Source organism: Aedes aegypti, chromosome 3 (genome assembly GCF_002204515.2).
Source record: "Aedes aegypti strain LVP_AGWG chromosome 3, AaegL5.0 Primary Assembly, whole genome shotgun sequence".
Taxonomy (NCBI): domain Eukaryota; kingdom Metazoa; phylum Arthropoda; class Insecta; order Diptera; family Culicidae; genus Aedes; species Aedes aegypti.
The window spans coordinates 303,089,166-303,111,333 of NC_035109.1; the positions used below are offsets into that span (position 1 = coordinate 303,089,166).

At 36.2% G+C, this 22,168-nt stretch overlaps 1 protein-coding gene across 5 annotated transcripts in view; it reads left to right on the plus strand.

Annotated features, from left to right (window-relative positions):
* LOC5572713 overlaps nt 1–22,168 on the plus strand; it is a 471,505-nt gene that overhangs the window by 275,877 nt on the left and 173,460 nt on the right. Inside the window, exon 1 of one of the 5 annotated variants that reach the window (XM_021850446.1) lies at nt 1,464–1,628. The exons of 1 other annotated variant lie outside the window; for it this stretch is intronic. The gene's annotated coding sequence lies outside the window, so the exon portion shown is untranslated. Of the gene's footprint in view, nt 1–1,463; nt 2,945–22,168 lie in introns of those variants that run through there. 3 more of the 5 variants (XM_021850444.1, XM_021850445.1, XM_021850447.1) reach the window with 3 other exon arrangements.

Genomic DNA, 22,168 nt, shown 5'->3' on the forward strand with positions numbered 1-22,168 from the left:
TTGGAAACTGTGCATGCACTCTATCTTCTATTAAACGTTCTAAAATCCTATCTATTAAACACTTTTTGTCTAGAGAGCTCAATGTGCCAATTTCATACAAACAATGCGCCTATATCGGTGAATAATCTATAAAAGTCATGATGAATAGAAAAGAAAAAAGCATTTATTTTATATGAATGAACGCATTATCTCAGCTCTCTGACATTATTTTGTTCATCTTTTTCCACAAAAATGAGTGTTTTTTATTAATTATGCTACTGAATTGTGGTTTCATAATTTGGATTTAAATATCGTACATATCTTATAGTTTGAAGATTTACCAAAAATGAACTAGAATTTCAAAATATCAATCCACAAAAAGTTTTAACAAAAGTTTACGTTTAAGGAACCTTTACCGCACGAATGACCAACAATACCGTAATTTCGGATGAAATTGATCATTTTTCAGGGGTTTTCTTGTCTGATTTCTATTATGTTGGCAATGCTAAACGACAGAATGCAGAAAAACAAGTACGAAGGGGAGCCTCATTGGCTCAAGTAACGAAATTTTCTAACAAATGTAATTTTAGTGCTAAAAAATATTCCTAAAATAAAAAATCGAGTGATGTCATTTCGGGGTGAAATTTATCACTTATCAATGCGATTATTGTTATTTTTCAAAACAACTCTACATAATAAATTTGATCTCCCGGAATCCGAATATGCTTGCTAAATTCTTAACAATACAATATTTATAGAAATAATGAATAATTAAATTTCAAGAATTACGCAGAAAACGCCTAAATGTATGCAATTTTCTAAGGAATTTCCTGATATCTAACAGAAATTCAATTATTTCAACCAAATGAGTGAATTGGTACGAGTTTTGGCTATGAAATCTGGTTTGGGGATATATCTTAATTATTCTCACAAACTTTCAGGATTATACCATGTTCAAATCCTTGTCTAGAACTAGAAGTTTAGAGATGTTAGTCAATACTGCACCATACATGATTTTGGAATTTTTTATTATTTTCATAGAAATACCTATCCTTTAACGCAAAAAACTTCAGAACATACAATTGGACAATACTTACGACAAACAACGTTTATTCACTGCAGGTTACATTGATATTTGTGCTCCATTAGGAAGAAATGAAATCGTGTGACACGGTGATCAATTTCACCCGAATTTACGGTACTCATGAAAAATAAGAAAATATAGGCTTTGAAAACATCGGCACAAAACGTCAAAATATGAAAATTTTCATCAAAAATTCTCATAAATCGATCTGACGATTTTTCACAATGTCACCATGTTGTTAAGCGCCATGACTTTTCTAACATTGATTTTCGTCTGGGCCACCCTAGCCCGTCAAGCCACAACCAAGCGAATGGAGCGGATTGAGCGAAAAAAAGGGGAGAACGGAATCGGGAAAAATCGGCGAACCACATTTCAGGAGAGATTATTTTTAATTCATAGCGGGCTTCGCAAGCAGCCGAGTGCAGCAGCAGCAGTCAGTCTAGTTCAGTACATCCACTCGATCGGGCACAGGTCGACGTGTGTTCGCGGGGAGTTCGTGTGTAAGCTCGGTGCGTTTAAGTTCGTGCGTACGGTGATTCCTGGATTTCGGAGTGCAGATTTTGGGGTTTGTTGCATTTGAGATTTTGGTTTTATGGCAGTTTTTTTTATGTGGTGATCAGTGTCCGAGTTTCGTTAACGTTGTGGACCAGAAGGCAGCTATCCAGGTGAATGCGAAATCCGAACGGGTTTCCTGCTGGCGCAGAAGAAGAGGACGTTCGAGTCTACCAACGCAAGAAACGTGAAGAAAAACAAAACGATGAAAAAGAGATTGTAAATAGTTTCGAGTAAAAGGAAGAGTTCAACGCGTCTGAGAAGAGATTGCCAGTTCACGGCGACTTTAATCCACTGGTGAACACAAAACAGTACAAAAGTATTACGCGTAACTCGGCAGCGCATCTACCGCGCACCACCGCTACGCTACTTTCACCCATCTACGAACGGAGTGTTGGGAAGTGGTGTCGCGGGGTGTTCTTGGACTGCCATGGTGCGATCCAATCCGTGCAACGGTGCGTGACTACGCAACCGATTCGCGCATAAGCCTCAACGCGCACAGTAGGTCGCAGCGAGTGCGTGAAGTTTTGAACGCCAAGAAGATACGGACGGACGGACGGACGATGAAGAAGTGACTACCGGTTGAGCTTCTTAGATAGAGACGGGTTCGGCGCACCAACGTAAACGTTAATTGTTAATTATTATTTGCAATTTGCTATTTACTCCTATGATTTATGAACTGTGCACACTGTGGTCGCGCCGTAGTCCTGTGTGAACTTTGCCGCGCAGTCGGCAGTCGTGTCAACAGTGCATCTCGCTTGATACCCGCAAGCAGTGATTATCTCCTTTACTACGAATGATTGCAAACTCTCTGTAGCCTCCGTCCGGCGTTCTGAGGCTGGTGAAGTGGAATTGAAGTGAATCGAGAAGCGATTTCTGTTTTGCATTACTACTAAATGAATGATCACCCAATGATTCGAAAGTGAATACGCGAGCGCACGGCATGCAAAGTGTTTCGTGGTCCAGCAGCGACAGCGCCCCCAGACTTCAGCCAAGCGAGGCGGTTAATGTCAATTGCTGGGGTGCCCTTTTCGTCCGAGGGCTGAATATGTGACAGCTCCGTGGCAGCGCCCAGTTCTGAGATCTCTACACAGCGTTGCACCGCCCAGCCTGTCGCGCGCCTTGTGGGCATTGTTTTGCGGGATGGGAAGCTAGAGGAAGAGTGTGTGTATGTGTCTGTGGGGATGTCCTAATAAGGCGACGAAGACTTGGAACAGGTTCCGCATTGTGTGAGCCGAGGACTCCCCCCCGGGGCAGCAGCAGTCAGTGGCACGGCGGTGTGACAGAATGTGCTGGGCAACATTGTGGACGAGGATGTGATTACAAAAGGTATATTGTTGTCGTTGATGGTGTCTTGTCATTCGCGCTACAGCTAGAGACTACCTCGGATTTGGATTGGTTGTTGTCCATGAAAGAGATAATGCTCCGGGCGATTAGATCCGGGGACGAATCATACTGCCCAAAGGTGTCTTGTTTGTCGCTGACTGTTCAAATTATCTTTGATTTGTTCACAAGTATGTGACGTTGTGACTGCTTAGTATGTTTCAGGTAAATATTTTCGAATAACTATGAAGGGTCACCAGAATCAAATTCAGGTTTGATTTACCAATGGATTAGGAATAACAGTTTTAGAGATAAGGCTATGCTTCTGTTTTGATTCGCAAGATCTGAAAATACACCCAAAATCAAAAAGAATTTGAACTAGAAAACTAAGATTGACGATTTTGAAAATTCAAATTGAACCTAAAATTTCTCAACAAAATTCGAGATGCATTTTCATAAAATACTTTGTTATCAGTTTCTGCAAAGGTTCTTCGATCTTAGGAAACACCAAACGATTTATGTTTGCCAAGTGTTTGATTCATCCTTTGAAATTGACAAGTACCTTAATAAATAGAAATAAAAACAACTTTTCTTGCAAATTGTCGGAAAATCATAAAAACATTTTCATAGTTTAACCTAATATATTCTGGAATGTTCAATCCTTTTATAGCATTTATTTCAATGTCTGATATAGACATAAACTTCAGGTAGCTGCAATGATTCTAAATGATAAAAATTCCTTGGAAAAGTTTAAAAATATAATCTTATTCTCAAAATTCCTTATGATACATTTGCATTTGTTCTGATCACAACTGTGGCTTATGTTTGGTTGTGAAAATGGGTTACTTCTGATTTTTTAAATGTTTTGGAATAAAGTGTATTTTTTGAAAGGTGTTTTGGGACTTTAAGCCGATTGTTAAATGAAAAACATTCCAATCCGTAACGGTTTGTCTAGGAATTCAAAAATGTATTGTGATGATTTAAGTGCAAAATTCAGAGGCCTGTCTCCAAACCTATCTAATTTCATTCGAAATGATAAAAACAAATCTAAAGAGACCTTTGAATTTTCTACACAAAAACTTTCATTTTATACAAATTGAGCAATTACCTATTGAGAAAGTAAGTGTTCAAAAGTTCAGATTTTTCCTAAAACACCCTATAAAATAATGAAGATTTTGTTCTACTTCTTCAATACATGTATTGGGGAACTGAAATCTTTTGTTATGATTTTTATTCGGTCTTGCCTTATGTGTTTTATCTTCTTCAATGTTATCTCAAAATACGTTGAGGCTTCAACGAAACATGCATTATGAATTTTATGAGCGATTTTTTTTTTCAAATAATTATTTGAAATTAGATGGATAGATCCGACACAAATCAACAAGCATTTCATTTAATATGCCATGAAAATTCTGTTTCGGTTTATAAATAAGAATTGTTTTTTTTTTTAAGAATATCAAACATTTATCAAATTTTTGAAAACACTGCTAAACTAAGAATTAAACTAAAAAATAAAAAAAAAATAAATCCTGAACCAACACTTGAGTTTTTTCAAGATATTGCAGCATAACGTTCGACAATTTTCCATACATTCCAATCAAATTGTGTAACATCTTCATAGATGTTTTCAGCATCTTTGTTTGGATAGTCTTGAAAATATTTTTGATCGCACTAGGACACCTGGAATCAGTTTTAGAAGGAACTGATACGTATCACATTCAGTAGTTTATACGCTTGTAAGGTACGATAGTTCAAATTCCATGGTTTTTCATCACGATTTATAAGAGCATCAAGATGACCAACAACTAGATTTGGCCGGATTTGGTCAGAGTATTCTAGAACCGGTTCCGGTGGGGTGTGCTTTTAAACTTTTGTTCGCCATAAGACATTTTAGACCGATTCTAATAGGGCTCCAGAATTATCCTCAGCAATTCCTCCAGGAATTTTTGCAGGGTTATTTCTACAAGGATTCCCTTATTTTTAGATTTTGCAAGGAGTTCATGCAGGAATGTCTCCAGTCATTTCTTTCTAGATTCCTCCAGTAAAATCTTTACCGGGATTCTTCCAAGAATTTCTCCAATAATTCCTCTAGGAGCTGTTTCAGGAATTCTTCCAGGAATATTCCGCAATTTTTAAAACGATTTCTCTATGGATTTCTCAAGCGATCTCTCCTGGTATTCCTTCAGAGATGCCTTGAGCAAATCATTTAAAAACTTCTCCAGGAAAACCTTTGCAAAGATTCTTGAAGATATATCGTCAAGATATTCTCCAAGAATTGTTTTAGGAGTCACACTAGGACAATCTCTTCAAGGATTACTCAAGATATTTCTCTAGTGATTTCTCCAGAGTTTCCTCCCAGGATTCTGCTGTGGATACATACAAAAATATCCCCAAGTAATCCTCTCGAGATTTGCCCAGGAATTATTTCGAAGATCTTTTTCAGAGATTGTTCCACGAATCACCCGAGGGATTTTACCAGGAATTGATGTATGGACTTCATTGGGACTTCCTCTAGGTGTTCTACAACTCACTTATACCTCAGGAATTTCATGCAGAAATTCTTCCAGAGCTACCACCAGGAAAATCTCTACATGATTTACCCTAAGCATCTCTTCAGGTAATCTTACAGGGATTTCTCGAAAGATTCGTTTTGGGCCATGATCCAGGGATTCCTCCAAGAGTTTTTATTGAAATTTTTCTCGAGGTTCTCCCTTGAATTTCTGCTGAAATTTCATCAGATAAAAACCTAACAATTTCTACAGGGATTAAATTAGGACAATCTTTACGAAAATTGCTCCAGTAAAATCTCTACATTAATTCTTTTTGGAAAATTTCTTCATGGATTTCACCTGGGATTTCCAAAGAAATTTCTTTATGGAATTATCCAGGGATTTCTTCAGAAAGATCACAACTACAGGGATTTTTCCTAGGATTTCTCTAGGGATTCCACCAGCAAAATCTCTTCATGAGATATCTCCAAGGATTCTTCGCAGATTCCTCAAGAGTTACCTCCAGGAGTCCTTCAGTAATCACCTTAGATAATCCTTCCTACAGGAATTTTTCATCTACGCAGTCTTTATTATGGAAACTACGTTTAAAAACAAAAATTGAGATTTCCTCGGGAATGGTTCCATAAGCTTTTGCAAGCATTTCTTCATGATTTTTCCAGGAATTTCACCACGAATTCCTCTAGTGATTACTCTATGTTTTATTTTTTCTTTTTGACAACCCGTTTATCCAGGGATTGCTCCAGGAATCCCTCCAAGAACCTATCCAGGGATTTCTCGAAAACTTCTTCAGGAAAGGAGTTCCTGGAGGAATCCCAAAAAAAAGTTACCTGTGGAAAGCCTAATGGACTTAGATAAAGTTCACGGAGGAATTCGTGGTGAATCTCTGGAGTAATTTCTAGAAGAATTGTTAGAGGAAATCTAGGATTTTTTGGAGTCCCTAAACAAATCTCTGCAGAAATTTCAAAGGGAATTTATTATGTAGTGATTTTCCTAATAATTTATGTAGTGATTTTTGGAGAGAATTCCCATAGGAAACTCTTCAGGATTCTCTATAGAAAATTATGAAGCTATTGTTTGTAGAATCCCTAGATGAATTCTCGATGGAATGTCCGGAAGAATTGCTAGAGCAATCTCTGGAGAAAATGTCAGGAATTATTTCTAGAGGATCCTTGAGAGAACACCTGAAGAATTTCTGGAGAAATATCTAAAGTAATCCTCAAAGAAATTGTCGAAGTGTAACCTGGGGAAAGCCTTGAAGACATCTCTGCAAAAGTCCTTTGGAAGAATCTCTAAAGGAGATCTTTGAAGTAATCTCTGCAATGGTGGCACAAATCTCCCAAATGGCGGAGAACGTGCCTCTGAAACCTGAACAAAATATATAAAAATTGATTAGTTTGGGTGAAACGAAAGAGTGAAATTTGTAGTGTAATCAATCAAAATTTGGATTGAAATAACTGTCATGTATGATTAAAATTAAAATGAAGCAAATATGTTGAATTGATTATTTCTTCATGCTCTCTCCATTGTTTTCAGTTGTGAAAAATTGAAATTTGTAGACTATTGTAGAAATCACAACTAAACATATATGTCTATGATTTAGAGAGAATCAATCTCTAATCTTTTGAGTGTTCGTTTAAATGAAAATGGTCACAAAAACCACCAGCAACTAAATGTGTAGATTGAAGTGAGACATGCAATCAGTCTGCTGTACTTATCACACTACAGGTCTATATGTTTTTTTTTCACCTCTCCATCCATACCATGAATGAAAACCTTTGCGAAAAGCGCATTTCAAGCATACCGCCCTCGGTCTTCATTTCCTTCTAAACGCGTGACATCAAACCGTTCTTGTTATCCCCTCGGACTGTCAGCTGTACCGCTGCCACACGAAACAGACGTGACCCTTCCGTAGGGTTAGATTGCAGTGCCCGTTGCAGAAACAGTTTTCCCTTAATTTAATTGGATTACAAGTCCCACCAGAATAAGTTTGTTTTACGTGCTGACATCGACCAACTGCATTGGGGTATGGTCTTGAGTCATATGCTAATGCACCAACCGCACAGTAGTGGACACCCCATGATAAAGTGATCCATCAAATTTTCCAACCGTGTCCATTGTTTCACTTTAACCAACCAATTTAGCCAACTTTTGAAAAAAGGCCCCACAGAGATACTTCGGCTGATGGTGGGTGAGTTCATTACTGTCCATCGATCACGCCCCATATAGCGCGCGCGCAGGCTCGCTGCTTGCGCTAAACCTAGGCGATCGCGCCAACCAACCAACTTCCTACCTGGTTCCGTCTTTCTCACATTTCCATAAGTCGACGAGGCTCGCTCGCGATCATGGGCGCAAGCGCGGTGCGGTAAACGCCAAGGCGCCAAGGTTTTTTCGCTGGAAAGCCAACTCGGAATATAATGAATCAGCATTCCGGCAAACGAAACGAAACAATCCCTTCGCGTTCGGAGCTGATAGCGTGAAATATATGCAAATATGCAACCGCACTGAACTGCACCGACAAACGGCGCTGCTAAGGGTATGCGATATGCAATTTTTTAATTTCAACACGAAATTCTTAGCACTGCGAAATGAAACGATATATGAAAATGTATCGTGAAACTGAGAATACAAAATCCGAAAAAGCGCGGAATTTCCTTGAACCAAACAAAACTTCGATTTTGTTCCGAGAAATATATATATTTTTAACGATATTCATTCTGCTATCTTTTTCTGAATGGTTTGCAAAAACATATAAAGTACCAGTCAATACATTAAGGGCACATCTGGCCGGCTAATATTATATAATAGTACGGTAATAAAACTATGGTTTCCAATCAACAAAAATGCATGATTTTAAAAATCATTGAAATTATTAAATTTTGAACACGATTCTCAAAAATGTGAATAAATGGTTCTCAAAGAATTCTAGACACGACATTCACGGATAATATAGGCATGATTTTCACAAAATCTTCTACAGGACTTCACATATTTCTAGCCAATCTCTTCGTCGAATTCAACACATAATTTTCTAATTCTTGGCAAAGGTGGGTGAAATTTCGACAGAATCTTAGGCGAATTCATAATAAAATTATGAGAAGGTTTCTTTTGAAATTATGGTCAGTATTCATTTTTTTTTTTTGTTTAAATTTTAAAGGAATCCCAGACAAAATGTTTGTAAAATCCTGGACAGAATCCTCATTTATTTCTGACCAAGAGTTTTGCAGAAGCTTGATCAGTATTTTCACAAATTTCGGGTCAGTATACTCACAAAATTGAATGCACAATTTTGATTCTGTCAGAATTCTGAGTTTGATTCTTCTTAAATCCTGGGCACTCTCTTCACAAGGTTCAAGGGAGAGAATCTTACAAATATCCAGGGCGAATTGCATGTTTCGAAAGGGGATCTTTAAGTATTCAGCAGGATGCTTAGCTGTAATTCCCTGTTTTTCGATTTCTCCAAAAAAAATATTGGTTTTTGTCAGATTTCAACCTAATATTTGCTCCACGACACAGAATTGTGAATGCGATTTGTCCGTGACTCAAGAAGGTTGGGCAGGTCTGCCTTAAAATGAAGATGTGGGATCAATATCTGGTTTTGAGACAAGATTGATAATGTATCCTTCAAATTTGAGACTCACATGCGATAGGGTTAAGTAGGAAAGATTGAGTAACTGGATTCTTGTTCAAAGCAGTTACCAGTCATATTTGAGGAAGCTCAAGTTGTGAACGGATGAAGTTTGATTTTGCAAAATATTAACTATAACAAATAAATTTAAGTTAATAATGGAGCAAGTCTCTCAACAAACTTTCAAATGGCCAACTATATTTTAATGTTTCAAATTATCTATCAATTTTCGATATCAACCATTTGTGATAATACGGGACATATTGAACATTTTCAATAAAAAGACGGGACAGCTAGTTCTTGAAACGGTACTGTCTTGTTCAATACGGTACGTATGATCAGCCTAGTCAAACCGTTACTGCATTTGAGCTCGTGATACGACAAATCACTTTAAAATATTTGTGGAAAATAAAGTTTTTTCTGGAGAACTATCAAAATGTTTATCAAATCAGTCAGTGGACAATGCCGCTACCAGCCTCTAAAGTTGATCACTTTACAAACAAAATCGAAAAAATGTGTGCATTCTGTCCAATACGGTACATGCACCTCCACAGTATAATCCGTAAGTTCATCAAATTCGGAAGCAAACATTGCCTTCTAAGCTACGTGGACTGTTACCCGAGCAGAAGACAATAACTTCTGAATACCAAACTAAGGTATTCCATACCAGATTATTTCCAATACTTACAACCTGAATGAGGTATGAATGAGCCCTGCATAAAAGGTAAAATACCTCAAATAATATCTCAAGCATATTCTACGAACACCAAACTGATAATTAGATCAGGTATTGTAATACCTCAATAATACTTGATGGATTTTCATATAAAAGTGAAATTTTCCAATAGTAGTTCAATACCTCCAGCAGGCCTCAATAGCTGACTAATACCTCTATGAAGTATTTTTAATTGTTTTAAAGATTTTTTTAATACCATTATAATACCAAATTGAGGTATTGACAATCGAACAATTGAGCCAGGTTTCGAATGCTTTCAAAGGGGTAAAAAAAAAGATATCATGGGCTTCCAAAAGATAACCAGGGGTTCTCAATGTGTCCCAATGAATCCATTATTTTCTTTAAAGTTTTATTTACGTGATTTTTAACTCAACTGGCTAGTTCTTCAATCAATGATTCCAAAAGGATTTACAGAGGTTTCAACTAAGAAGTGTCTAAGAGGTTCCTGGATAGTCTCAGGAGTTCTTAAGAACTTTTCTAAGGGTTTCCTAGGAGCATTCGAAGGCTGCTCAGGGATCCCCAGGGATTTTCAAGGTATTCCCACGAGCTGTGCAGGGTTTTTCAAAGACATACAAAGAGTTCTTAAGACGTCCCCGGCTGGTTCACAGATCCCTAGAAAATACTTGAAAGCTAACTTTGTAATGAAGACCTCAGAAAACTTCTTTTGATACACATGAAAATTGTTGACATTTACTTAGGAAGGTATGCTCACTCGGTTTGTTTTCCGAGGTCGGCTGTGTAAAGATTAAATTATAGATTTCATTGGACTAACAAATTTTTAGAATGCTTAGCAACGAAATTCACTGTAACTTATTATCTTTATTCGGACATATTTGCAGATCTGGATTTAAATTAATCGTGATGCGTTGTTCTCATCAAATGTGCGAAAACTCTTTGGAACTTTCTAATAAAATTAGTGATCCTTTCTAGAAGAAACAAACTCCTATCCATGTAGTTTATGAACAGTCCTTTAAAATTCAATAAATTATTAAAATTGTGTTTGAAAATGTCCAAGCTTTCTTTTACAGCTTCCAGTGTTTGAAATATGCTGTTAGTATTAAATAATGTTTGTATTCAGGATATATGTTTCGTTGAAAATGTGTCCTATTTTTTTATTTGAAACGGTAAATAAGTTTCTTTTCTGTCTTTTTAATGTGCCTTAGAAACTTCTGCTACCTTTTTTAAATGTTTGTTATGAGTGCATTTTGTTTGTCCTATTTATAACTTTGTAAACGTCTTACATACACAAACTGACTAATGGGTCTTTTTTGAAATTCAACAAACGAAATTTTGTTTTGAAATTAGACTAAATAACAAAAATGGTCTTCAAAGTCATTTACTCCCTTAATCTGCTTGTAGTGAATCCAACATTCTAGAGGCCACAGAAAAGCCTTCATAGACTATTACGCGACTATTCCACAAGTTCTCAATGATAGTTCTCTCAGATCCCGAAAAATGCTTTCTCCAAATATACCTTTTGGAACACTTTCAAGTACTCTTCCAGGGATACTACCAGCGATTTCTCAAGGGATGCTCAAAGGAATTTCTCCACAATTTGGTCCAGAAAATCCTGGAGCACTCAAACGCTTCTGCCTCTAGTAATTTTCATAGAGATAACTTTCTTTCATCGATTTTATTACTTCTAGGAGATTTTCCACAGATCCTACAAGAGTTCTTTCATAATTGTTTATTGTACAGTTTTTGGAAAAAAAATATCATTACGACATTTCTCAAAGAAATCCTACAATTTACTACTGACATTTTCATAAGTATAATTTCAAAAATTAGAGTTCAAAACTCTCAGGAATTCCTCCAGGCATTATTCGATGAGATCTATTGTAAACCTTTCCGAGAATTCCTCAATTAATTCGACCAGGTATTCCTTATCAAACTTCTCCAACATTTCATCAAAATATTATTGCTATGGTTCAAACATATACTGATTATTTTTTAAAATGAAATTTCCAGATCTCCATAGATGCACCAAAACTTCATTGAAGGTTCCGCAGCAGTTAATACTTCATCAATGCATACTTAGAACACACGCAAGTTCAATCAGAGATTATTCTAGAATTTTATTTTGCCCAAAAAAATCGATCTGTCTACGCTCGAGAGAAAATCTTTGAAAGTTTTGGGAATTTTAGAAAAAGAAAAAAGGGGGCAAAGGGAAATGGTGTAGTAAAATCTAGGGAAACACAGCGTAACAAAAATGACACTTTTGCGTGTCTCAAGGATCAAATGATGTGTCTCTAGTAGATTTGGGGTTGCTGAATCTGGTGCCATTCTCAGAAATATTCCAGCACGTCACAATTTTTAGCTACAGGTCGCCAAAGTTGTATAAAACACTGGTTTTATTAATGTTTACATGAAATTTAAAGTACAATTTATCATACTTTTTTGTAATCTAATCCACCAAACATGCAAAATAGAACTTGAACTTTCATTTCAGACATAATTCGATTGAAATTGCGCGATTAAATTTCGATTAAACCGATTTTTTCAACATGCTTGCAGTCTCCATATAAAATTTTTCGTTTCTTCTATATGGCAAAGTACAACAATTCTCTAAACCATCAAAAAATAACTTTTCCGTATCGAAAGTAATACAAACTTTGATGATAAGTATTGTTATACACATAAAGTTTGAATTCTGTGGCAAATTAAGCCAATATATTACCTTACAAGTTGGCAAACTTGCATGCAAGTTGGCTGAAATAGTCATTTTTTGCATTTTCAACAGTCAATATCTCAAAAACTAGACGTGCTATGATATTTCTGAAAACGGCAATGGATTCAGCAACCCTTAATTAAGTGAATAGCGGTATTTTGATGCTGGAGACAAAAACGTGTTCCGCAGTGAAATCAATGGATAAATTCCTCGAGATCTCGCTTAAAAATTCATTCGAAATCGATCTTTGGAGGAATTTCTGATCCTTAGAAAAAAATCCAGAATGAATTCATGAATCTATCTAAACGAATTGTAATATGTGAATTAAGTCTACAGTAAAACGAGCAGTTATACTTGGCGTAATGTCACGAGGTATTCCAAAAAAGTCTTAGAAATATTCTTGAAGAAATATCTGTTCAAATATGGAATTAAACTCTTACGTCGTGATTCCTTAGGGTTCTTTTTGTTTCGCTTTTTTTTAGGTAAGAGATCTCTTAGGTTGTTATAACCGGCTCTGATTTCGTCAAGATATATCCTGTTTTGAGGGAAAGGTTTTTTTTTCTTCAAATCTGATTTTGATGATTAAAGGCACTTTCAGATCATTTGAGCAACATTTTCTGTTTTCTTGGAAATTAGAACAAAATCACCAAATTTTATCTATGAAAATATTTTTTTTTGTCATCACCGGGGATTTTCTTAGCGGCTTTCAGTCTCAACGGCCGTTGAAACTGAAATCCGCTAAGAAAATCTCCAGTGTAACTCATAACAGTCGAAAGCATCCAACTTTTTTGTCATCCATAATGCAAAATTTGTCAATTATTTATGTATTTTTGAGAATTTCTTGAAACTGGAATTATATTTTGAAAGCTGGGAGAACCTGGAAATATCAGGGAATTTCATTTCTGTAAATGAGTAGACACCCTGTATAATTTGGACAGGGCTTTAGGATCCTATTCCCGATGAAGATCTGGTAATAAGAAGGAAGTTATTATTTCGGAGCAGTACTATACTCCTTTCATTTCTTCAAAATCTTTAGAGGACTGTTGGTGAAATCCTTGAAAAATCTCGGAGAGTTAACAACTACCGAAATGCTAAACATTACATATAATTTGCAATTGGATTAGATGGACAAATTGATGTGAAGATTTGCGAAAAAGTTACACGTCTTCTCAGTGAGAATCGAACTCACGACTCCCCGAGTTCGATTCTCACTGAGAAGACGTGTAACTTTTTCGCAAATCTTCACATCAATTTGTCCATCTAATCCAATTGCGAATTATATGTAATGTTTAGCTTTTCGGTAGTTGTTAAACTTCCACTCGGCTGGTTAGCCGTAAACCACGATTCATAATTAAAAACAAAGCTTGGAGAGTTCTTTGGCATTTCCCTTCTGTGATTTTTCAATCTGTCCACTTTAATCATTACACTGGCAATGCGTTGACTTTTTTTTCTGAAGCTATTAGGAGAGACAATACAAAATACTAGGCAAATTTAAATATGTATATGACCTCTTTTGATTTTTTTAGCAGATTGCTAAGAAGTTTGGGTTGCGACCGTTTTTTCTGGAAACATTTCCACGAAGCTCAATTAAAATATTTTTTCTTATTTTCCTTAAATAGTTTCAGACGTAATTTTAAATATTAAGGGTGTCCGTAAATTATTCGAACAACCAAACAACATAATATGGAAAAGATGATCTCAAATTGAAAACAATAAAAAATGTCCATGTACTTATTTTTTGGTACATTTATATTCTAACACGAGATGGAATATTCAATAATTTCGAAATTGTTGGTTCGTACAAAATAGGCGTATTCAAATCAATAGTAGAAGTTATATCTGAGGGACACTAGCCATATTAGAGATGTTTATTCCTTACAATTTAAAAAAGATGAATCAAAATGTCCTGTTATTATTTGAATTTTTATTCATCTACAGGTCATTGGCTTCAAGGTTGAAACTGAAAGAAAGAAAATTATACGATGCAAATCCAGACTACTACCATTGTAGACTACAAGACTACTGAAATTTCCCGCTTGATTTCCTAGAGCCACGTCTTTGTACGGGTAATCTTTGGACACCCTGTAATGCACTGCAAGATTTTTTAACAATTCTGGGAAAGATCTTAACGGATTTCTCGTAAGAGCTTTCACACTTTTTTTTAGAATCATAACTTTGTTTATTTTTCTGGAAATTATAGAATCATGTTCAAAGTAACTTTTGAGATTGATTTGTGATTTATTTTGTATTGAATGCGACCAAGATCTTTGCCGAAAATATCTTGTTCAAAAGAATATTTGACATAAAATATGTTTTAGAAATATTCAACCATATTTTTATAACTGATTTAAGCAACACTTATTAAATGAAACTTTTCTTGAAGTATATGTTAAAGGAAATTTATGTTTGTCATTTTGGTCTTAATATTCAGATATGTTTTTGTGTTGATAAACTATCGATTTGATCTTCAACATATTTAAAGAATGGTTTTCTCAAAGGGGGCCGTTACTCTGAAAAGGTTAAGAACCACTGATGTAGTGCGTCTGTGTCAGTGATAAAGGCAACAGTAACTAGTTGAGGAATTAAAAATCGATAAAAAATTAACGGCAGCTCGTTTTCCATATCTAAATACGCTATTCAAAAAAATTTCTTTTCTTTTTCAGATAAAAAAATAATCTTGGAATGATAAAATCATTGAATCTTTCAAAAAAGTACTCCATTATTAGAACATGAAGTTAGCAAATGCCACTATTACTAGAATAGTGGCATTTGCTAACTTTTGTTCCTATAACAGTGGTTTACATAGATTTCCCATTAAGACTCACTATTTTAGGAACATACCCTTATTATTGGTGCAAAGGAGCAAAAAAGTTATGGTTTTTTGTTGTTTTCTACTATTTCCTTACTTAATTCCACGATATTTATACACAATGATTTCATTTCAGATTTGTCAGAAATTCAGCTCGAGATTTAACTAAATTTTGTTATATTGCGATATTTACCGAAAACGTTTTAGCAAAATATTTTGATTCCGACGAGATGACACGAAATTGGTATACATTTTTTTACATTAAATCAGTGAAATTCTTTGAAACTTACGGATTCATTCGAAATATCGCATACCCTTAGCCTCTACTGCTCCACCCATCATCATCGCTCGGTACTGTGCTGCGACGATGGCGACGGTGAGCCGTTAGGTGCCGGTTGGCGACGTCGCCATTCAAAGGGTGGGTCACCCACCGAGCTGCACAAATCCTAGGCTAGGGTATCTTATGGCATCCAAGTGCATATGATTCAAGATCCAATGGCAGTGGCTGCGGCTGAACCTTGAATCTTGCGGTGGCGGCGGCGGCATTTTTGCCTTTGTGAGTGATTTTTTAAGATCAATGGCTGACTGACTGACTGGTTGGTGGTCGGTCGACTTAAACCATTCAAGAGCTCGGTAGCAGTTTCAAAGTCCGAATCGAAAGGTTAGATCTTGGCATGGAGATTGCACAAACTCTACGGTCGTGTGTTTGGTGGCAGTACCGTTCGGTAGATCGCCTCCCAACTTCGTCCGCAACGTGTGATGTGAAATTGATTCTATGAGACACACGGTCATCAATTGAATTGCGATTGCGGCCGCCGCCGCCAAAGAACAGCACCACAAATTCAATTCGGGAGCAGCGTGCAATAACTCTGAGACATACTCTAGTAGGAACGTCGCAAAAAGGGGGCCAACCGTCCAGTTAATGGCCGGGCGAAAGATGCCGCCTGATTTTGCTCTAGAAGCTCGACGACAGCTGAATCATTTTCAATTTGAGAAACACCCTTCGCTCGTAGAATGAAATCGAGGTTGATGCCCATAGGGATTTGTTGCGATTAGAGGTCAAGGGGCTTTCCTCTGCCGAGTGGTTAGAGTCCGCGGCTACAAATCAAAGCCACGCTGAAGGTGTCTGGGTTCGATTCCCGGTCGGTCGACGATCTTTTCGTAATAGAAATTTGCTTGACTTCCCTTGGTATAGAGTATCATCGTACCTGCCACGCGATGTACAAATTCGAAAATTGGCAAAGAAAGCTCTCAGTTAATAAATGTGGAAGTGCTCATAAGAACACTAAGCTGAGAAGCAGGCTTTATCCCAGTAGGGACGTTATGCTAAGAAGAAGAAAAAAAAAACTTTTGTTAATTAAATGTACGTGGGAAGAATCCTACTATAAGAAGATAACTATGCTTGGTGGAATAATGTAAAAGTCTTAAGTATCAAAAAAATCTTTAAAGTCTCCAAACAGTTTGTTGCACCATGTTGGGCACACCGATGTTCAATTGCTAAGGTGACGTCCGACAAGGGACGTAACGATAGAACAAGCGGAAAGACTTATTTCAATCGCATTCGGTTGTACCAACAACCCATCACAAGTCGAATTACGGTTCCAATTGCTTTACTCTCAGGAGGGGGGGGGGGATCATGAAGATCTGCATTGTACACTGTGCTGGTGCCGGCGTAGGTGGTGACTCCCCGGGGCAAGCCAAAGAACTCTTCATCAACCGGAATCAACACCACTCGCCACTTGTCGCACGGTGGTCGCACTTCATACGAAAGTTGGTCAAAAGTATAAATCTAGCTAAAGCCCCATTTCATTGACCAATTGACGAATTCTGTTTGGTGAAATTTGTCTGACATTTAGTACAGAAGCAGTGGTTTTAAAGAAACAATAACCATGAAGTTTGAAAAATTCAAAAGTTCAACTCGAAATATACAGAAAATGAAAATTTTTGGGAAGTAGGTACTATTCAATAGTCAACAAAGCAAAAACGACTTATTTAATGAATTTGATAACTTCATTCGTTTTTAAATGTTGGCCATCTTTGGTCCACCGTGCAATCGTTGCGTTCGTTGCTCGTTCTGAAATGAAGATCTATGCCTTATTTCAAATAATTTGACAATGAATATAATGATGTCGGTTTTACGGTCGCTTGGGCAATTTATTGTATGTAACATCTTTACTGCCACAAGCCGGACAAGAACCGAAGCCGGATGATGATGGCTCATCGGGTGTTTCGTTCGCCTCCTCTCTCTGTCGGGTTGCAATGGTCAAGAACTTGTTCCGTCGCGAGCAAGTGTTCCTTTTGTTGTTTGCGGATGTGTGGCTGGGGTAATCATCATCGATGAAGAGGAGGAGGAGGAGGAGGAGGAGGAGGAGGAGGAGGAGGGATGATTGCACCCAAATCATAGTCGAGAGCGCTCACCTTCAGTGCTGGGGGCCAAAATGATTTCGCCGCAATCAGAGAGCGCAGAGGACGTGGACCAAAACGGCAGCAAATTATTCAAATTTTGCCTATTTGTAAAGATTTAATTACCATTTTTTGGCAGATGCGGTAGCAGTTTTACAGCGTACTATGGGCCAAAAGTTAAAATTTTGCAACCAATTCTAAGCACTTTCATTATGAACACATCAGGAAGAACATTTCAAAAGGGCACATCGACATTGGTAAACAATGGCTTTGCAAGGCGCTTTTGAGCCCAATTCAACTCATGCTAACACTAATCTTCCTGATAGTGGTGTAGTTTACGCGGGTGGGCTTAGAAGGGCTCAATAGCAACGTTACCGAAAAAAAAAGCCAAGACTTCTTGGGCCCTTTTCAAATGTTTGTCCGGAATGTCATCTACACGAAAGAGTAGTGTCTTGCAATCTTGAAACATTTCATGATCTTGCAACCCACATTCGCCAATATTGCATGCTTTATTGCATCTTGAAAGTGAAATTGCAAACGAGAATGCTCGGTTTACACGATTATGCGCTTAATATTCTGTCAAAAATAATGCAAATGATTTTTTTGGTGTGTGATCGAATTAAGTTAGGAACAAATAGGATTAGGAATTTTAGATGAGGGGCCAAAATTCAAAGCGGTGTGAGTGACATTATAGTCAGGCTTGATAGAAACTCCTCTGCGATGCACAGATGAGTGAGGAGTGAAAACTGAATTCATAATTTTAAACACAGATCCTCAAGCGACTCGAGTGAGAGTGCAAAAAAAACGCGAAGATTTCTTGTTGCGATGCTCACCTCTACTCACGCTACAAATGAACTCTTGAGTGTTACACCCAAACAAGACAGTCCTTCGGGAGTTGCGAAAGCATTCATTTTAGATGGAATTTTACTCTGCTTAGCATTGTATTCGCTCCCTCGCGAAAAAGCAAAGGCAGCACGCTGATCTAGAGTATATCATCGAACTCTGATGGTGTTGAAAAGTATTATCAAGCCTGATTAAAGTTGGTTTTGAGTTCAGTATACTGAAAAATCGAACTTTGCTTTAGTGTATTTGGAAGATGTTTCCACCCAAAAGATGAAAATACCACAATTAATGAAGGATTGGTTTGTTTATTTTTGTTGGCTCCACGATTATAGTTTATCAATATAAATAGTCAAATTTCTAGATTATCTTGGATTTTAAATGCATTTATAAGTATTTCAAGGGTACAGTATAAAGTTTCTCAAAATACATGAAAAATGTTATCAGGAAATCACAATTATTTGGATTGGTTTGACAACATTATACATTTTTTTTTATTTTTCAGCGTTTCAATCAATGCAGGACCTTACTTGATATGGTGGAATATCAGATCTACAACAGTTTTCGAACCCCATTATAAAATCAGGACTTGTTTTTAGAGATTTAATATATTTTTGATGGGAGGTCTTCAAAGCAACTTTTTGTATCGAAAATATCTCAAAAGTCACTTGTTTTGTTGTTCTTTTTGCAATGAATCCTTTGAATTCTAGAGGCATCTGCAAATCTTACGTGATTGTTCTCCAAGAATTTTTGTTTAAATTTCTCGAGGAAAAGCTTCAACTATTCTTCTTGTGATGTTCCTACAATTTTCTTCTGGATAACTCCCAGGAACTCCTCCATGCATCCCCTCAGAAATTTCTGTGATGATTTCCTACAATTTCTTCCAGGAATTAATTAAGAGGCTTCTCAAGGGATGTTTTGAGGATTTTTTTCAGAGTTTTCTCCCGGAAATCCAAGATATTTGTTCATATTTCTTGAGGAAAAGCTTCAATAATTTTTGTACTCCTCTACAAATTTCCTCTGGACAGCTCCCAAGGGCTCATCTATGCATCCCTACAAAAATTCCTATGGAGTTTTCTCACAAATTCTCCCAGGAATTTATCCAGAGGATTTTCAAGGGATTTTGGGAGGAGTTTCTGCGGAGTTTGCTCCCGGAAATCCAACGCAACTACCTCCAGTTATTTCCACTGGAAAAACTACAATTTCAGATTTATTATTCCAGGATTTTCTCCAGAGTTTTTTTAACTAATTCCACCTGTTTCTCCAGTAGTTATCAGATCTTCCAAAGGTTTTAACATGCAGAGTTTCCTTTTACTTCTACAGCAATTTTCACTTAGATTCCTTCCTTATAATAATGCTAAACTGTGGTAACTCTCAGAAGTAACTCCAAAATTGCTGTTCTAGGTAATCTAGGATTACCTCTTTTAGCAATTCCCAACATGACTCCTTAACATGATTCTTCAGCATTTTTTTCCTGGAAATTTTCCAACATTTTATCCATGAATTCCTTTTACAGTTCTTCCAAATATTTCTAGGGAACTTTCTCATGTAAAATCTCCATTAATTTTAAAAAATATTTTTTTTAATGTAGCACACAATTAAATACAAAAACCATTTTTCATATCATTCCAATACAAATTTCTTCAAGGATTACGTTGAATGTTTTTTGATGAATGAATGAAATTTCTGAAATTTCTTCTATCCTTAGATTCGATTAATTATTTCGAAAAAAATCTTAATTTATTTTTAAAATCCTCTAAGACATCTTCAGATTTAAGGAAGTTTTTTTAGATACTCTTGCAAGTTAAACATAAATTTGCACAGAAGTTTCATCTAAGATTACTACATTGAAAAAAAAATTCCTGTTTATGTTTTATGGATCTTCTTCAATAATTTGTTATACAATTGTTGAAAATTCCCTGAAGGCATCCCTGGATATATTCTTTAAGAACGCTCGTGTTTTTTTAAAGAATTCATGAAGGATTTTCTGAAGCAATCATAGGAGAAATCTTGGGATTAATTTCTTGATGAATTCTTAGTTCAATTCCAGGTTGAGATCTTGAATAAATCCTTAACGAAAATTTACAGAAAATCTTCTTTCTTGAAACTGTTTTAAAAGGAATTCTTTTTCTAAGCGATATCGATGAAAAAAACCACTGAATCAACTGCTGTATTTCACAAGAAATCTACAGCGTTATATCCGAGGGAAATTCTGTGCATATTCCTCAATTATTTTGTGATAATATTTTTGCACAAACCTAAAAAATATCATACAAGTAAAATGTGCAGTTATATTTGTGGAAATATTTATCAAAAACTTATCAAAAACTCTTTTGAATACTTCAATTCTCTGGATTGGCTTATGTTTATTGTCTTATTGTCTGCATAGTCTCAATGTTTCAAAGCATGAGATCTCCCAAGTTCATATTTTGAAGACAGTCAGTCGTCACCAGTCATGAAATATGTATTATACACCGAAAAAATCTGTGAAAAGACACTAAAATAAAATAAATTCTTAAAAAAATTAAATTGAATTTAATAAATTCAATTTATTTATGCCAGAATACAACACTTTTCTAAAAGTCAGAAAAGTCATCTTTGAACATTGAAAATGAATTTTGTTGAAAAGTATTGCTTAACATACAAAATTTGAGATTTGTGGCAAATTATGTAAAAAAAATCCTATTATAAGTAGGTAACCTTGCATGCAAGTTAACTTAAATCGATGAATTCTTCATTATCTACAACCAATACCTCAACAACGTGACGTGCTCTATTATTTTCCAAAAAAATTGAAAATATTATGGAAAAATATTAAGTTAGTGTAGACTTATATTGCAAAATTGAGGTATATCAGTCTCTATATGATTTTTCGGCCTCAAAAGCTACTGAAAGTCGTGTATTTTGTCCTTGTTAACATATTTTACTGACGCTCAAACAATATGGCCTACAGAAATTAACTCGAAAATTATGAACATTTGTATGAGAAGAAATTTGCAGCAGCAAGCCACCGGGCCCCTTCAATAAGCACTGCACTAGTGGACGCAGCATACCTCATACTGACGGCCACAAACACCTAACTGTGAACCACTTTTTCAACCATCTATACGCATTTTGAAAGCATACAAAAACAATCGAGCAAACCTAAAATAAATCAACGGAAATTAGTAAAACATCAGAATTTCATTAGAGCATTTGCTGACCATTACGATCGTTCTAGATCAACATTTTTGTTATTGCTTACCTTTCTTGCATTGTATCATTGCCTGGCACTTCAAGAAGATTCAATCCATCAATTGTATAACAGTTACCATCAAACACATTATTGTATACAACAATACACTTTTGGAAAATTCCATGCAAGTAAATAGGGAAAAGCGGAGTTTTGATAGGACTCACTTGGATGAAGCAAATCGCGTAATTAATAATTCCCTAACGGATCGTATCCACGGGAACAACATTCTTTAAACTTTAAGGGATATTTTCTCAGAGCCTCACTTATTCTGTAATAATTCTAACGCTAGCATTGCAGAGTTCGTTCCCATTTGATCAAAGCAAGCGAAGAAAAACATCCCATCTGAATCGGCCCATGATCGGCAATGTTTTGCATGCTGTAACAACTTGATAAATAATAGAAGC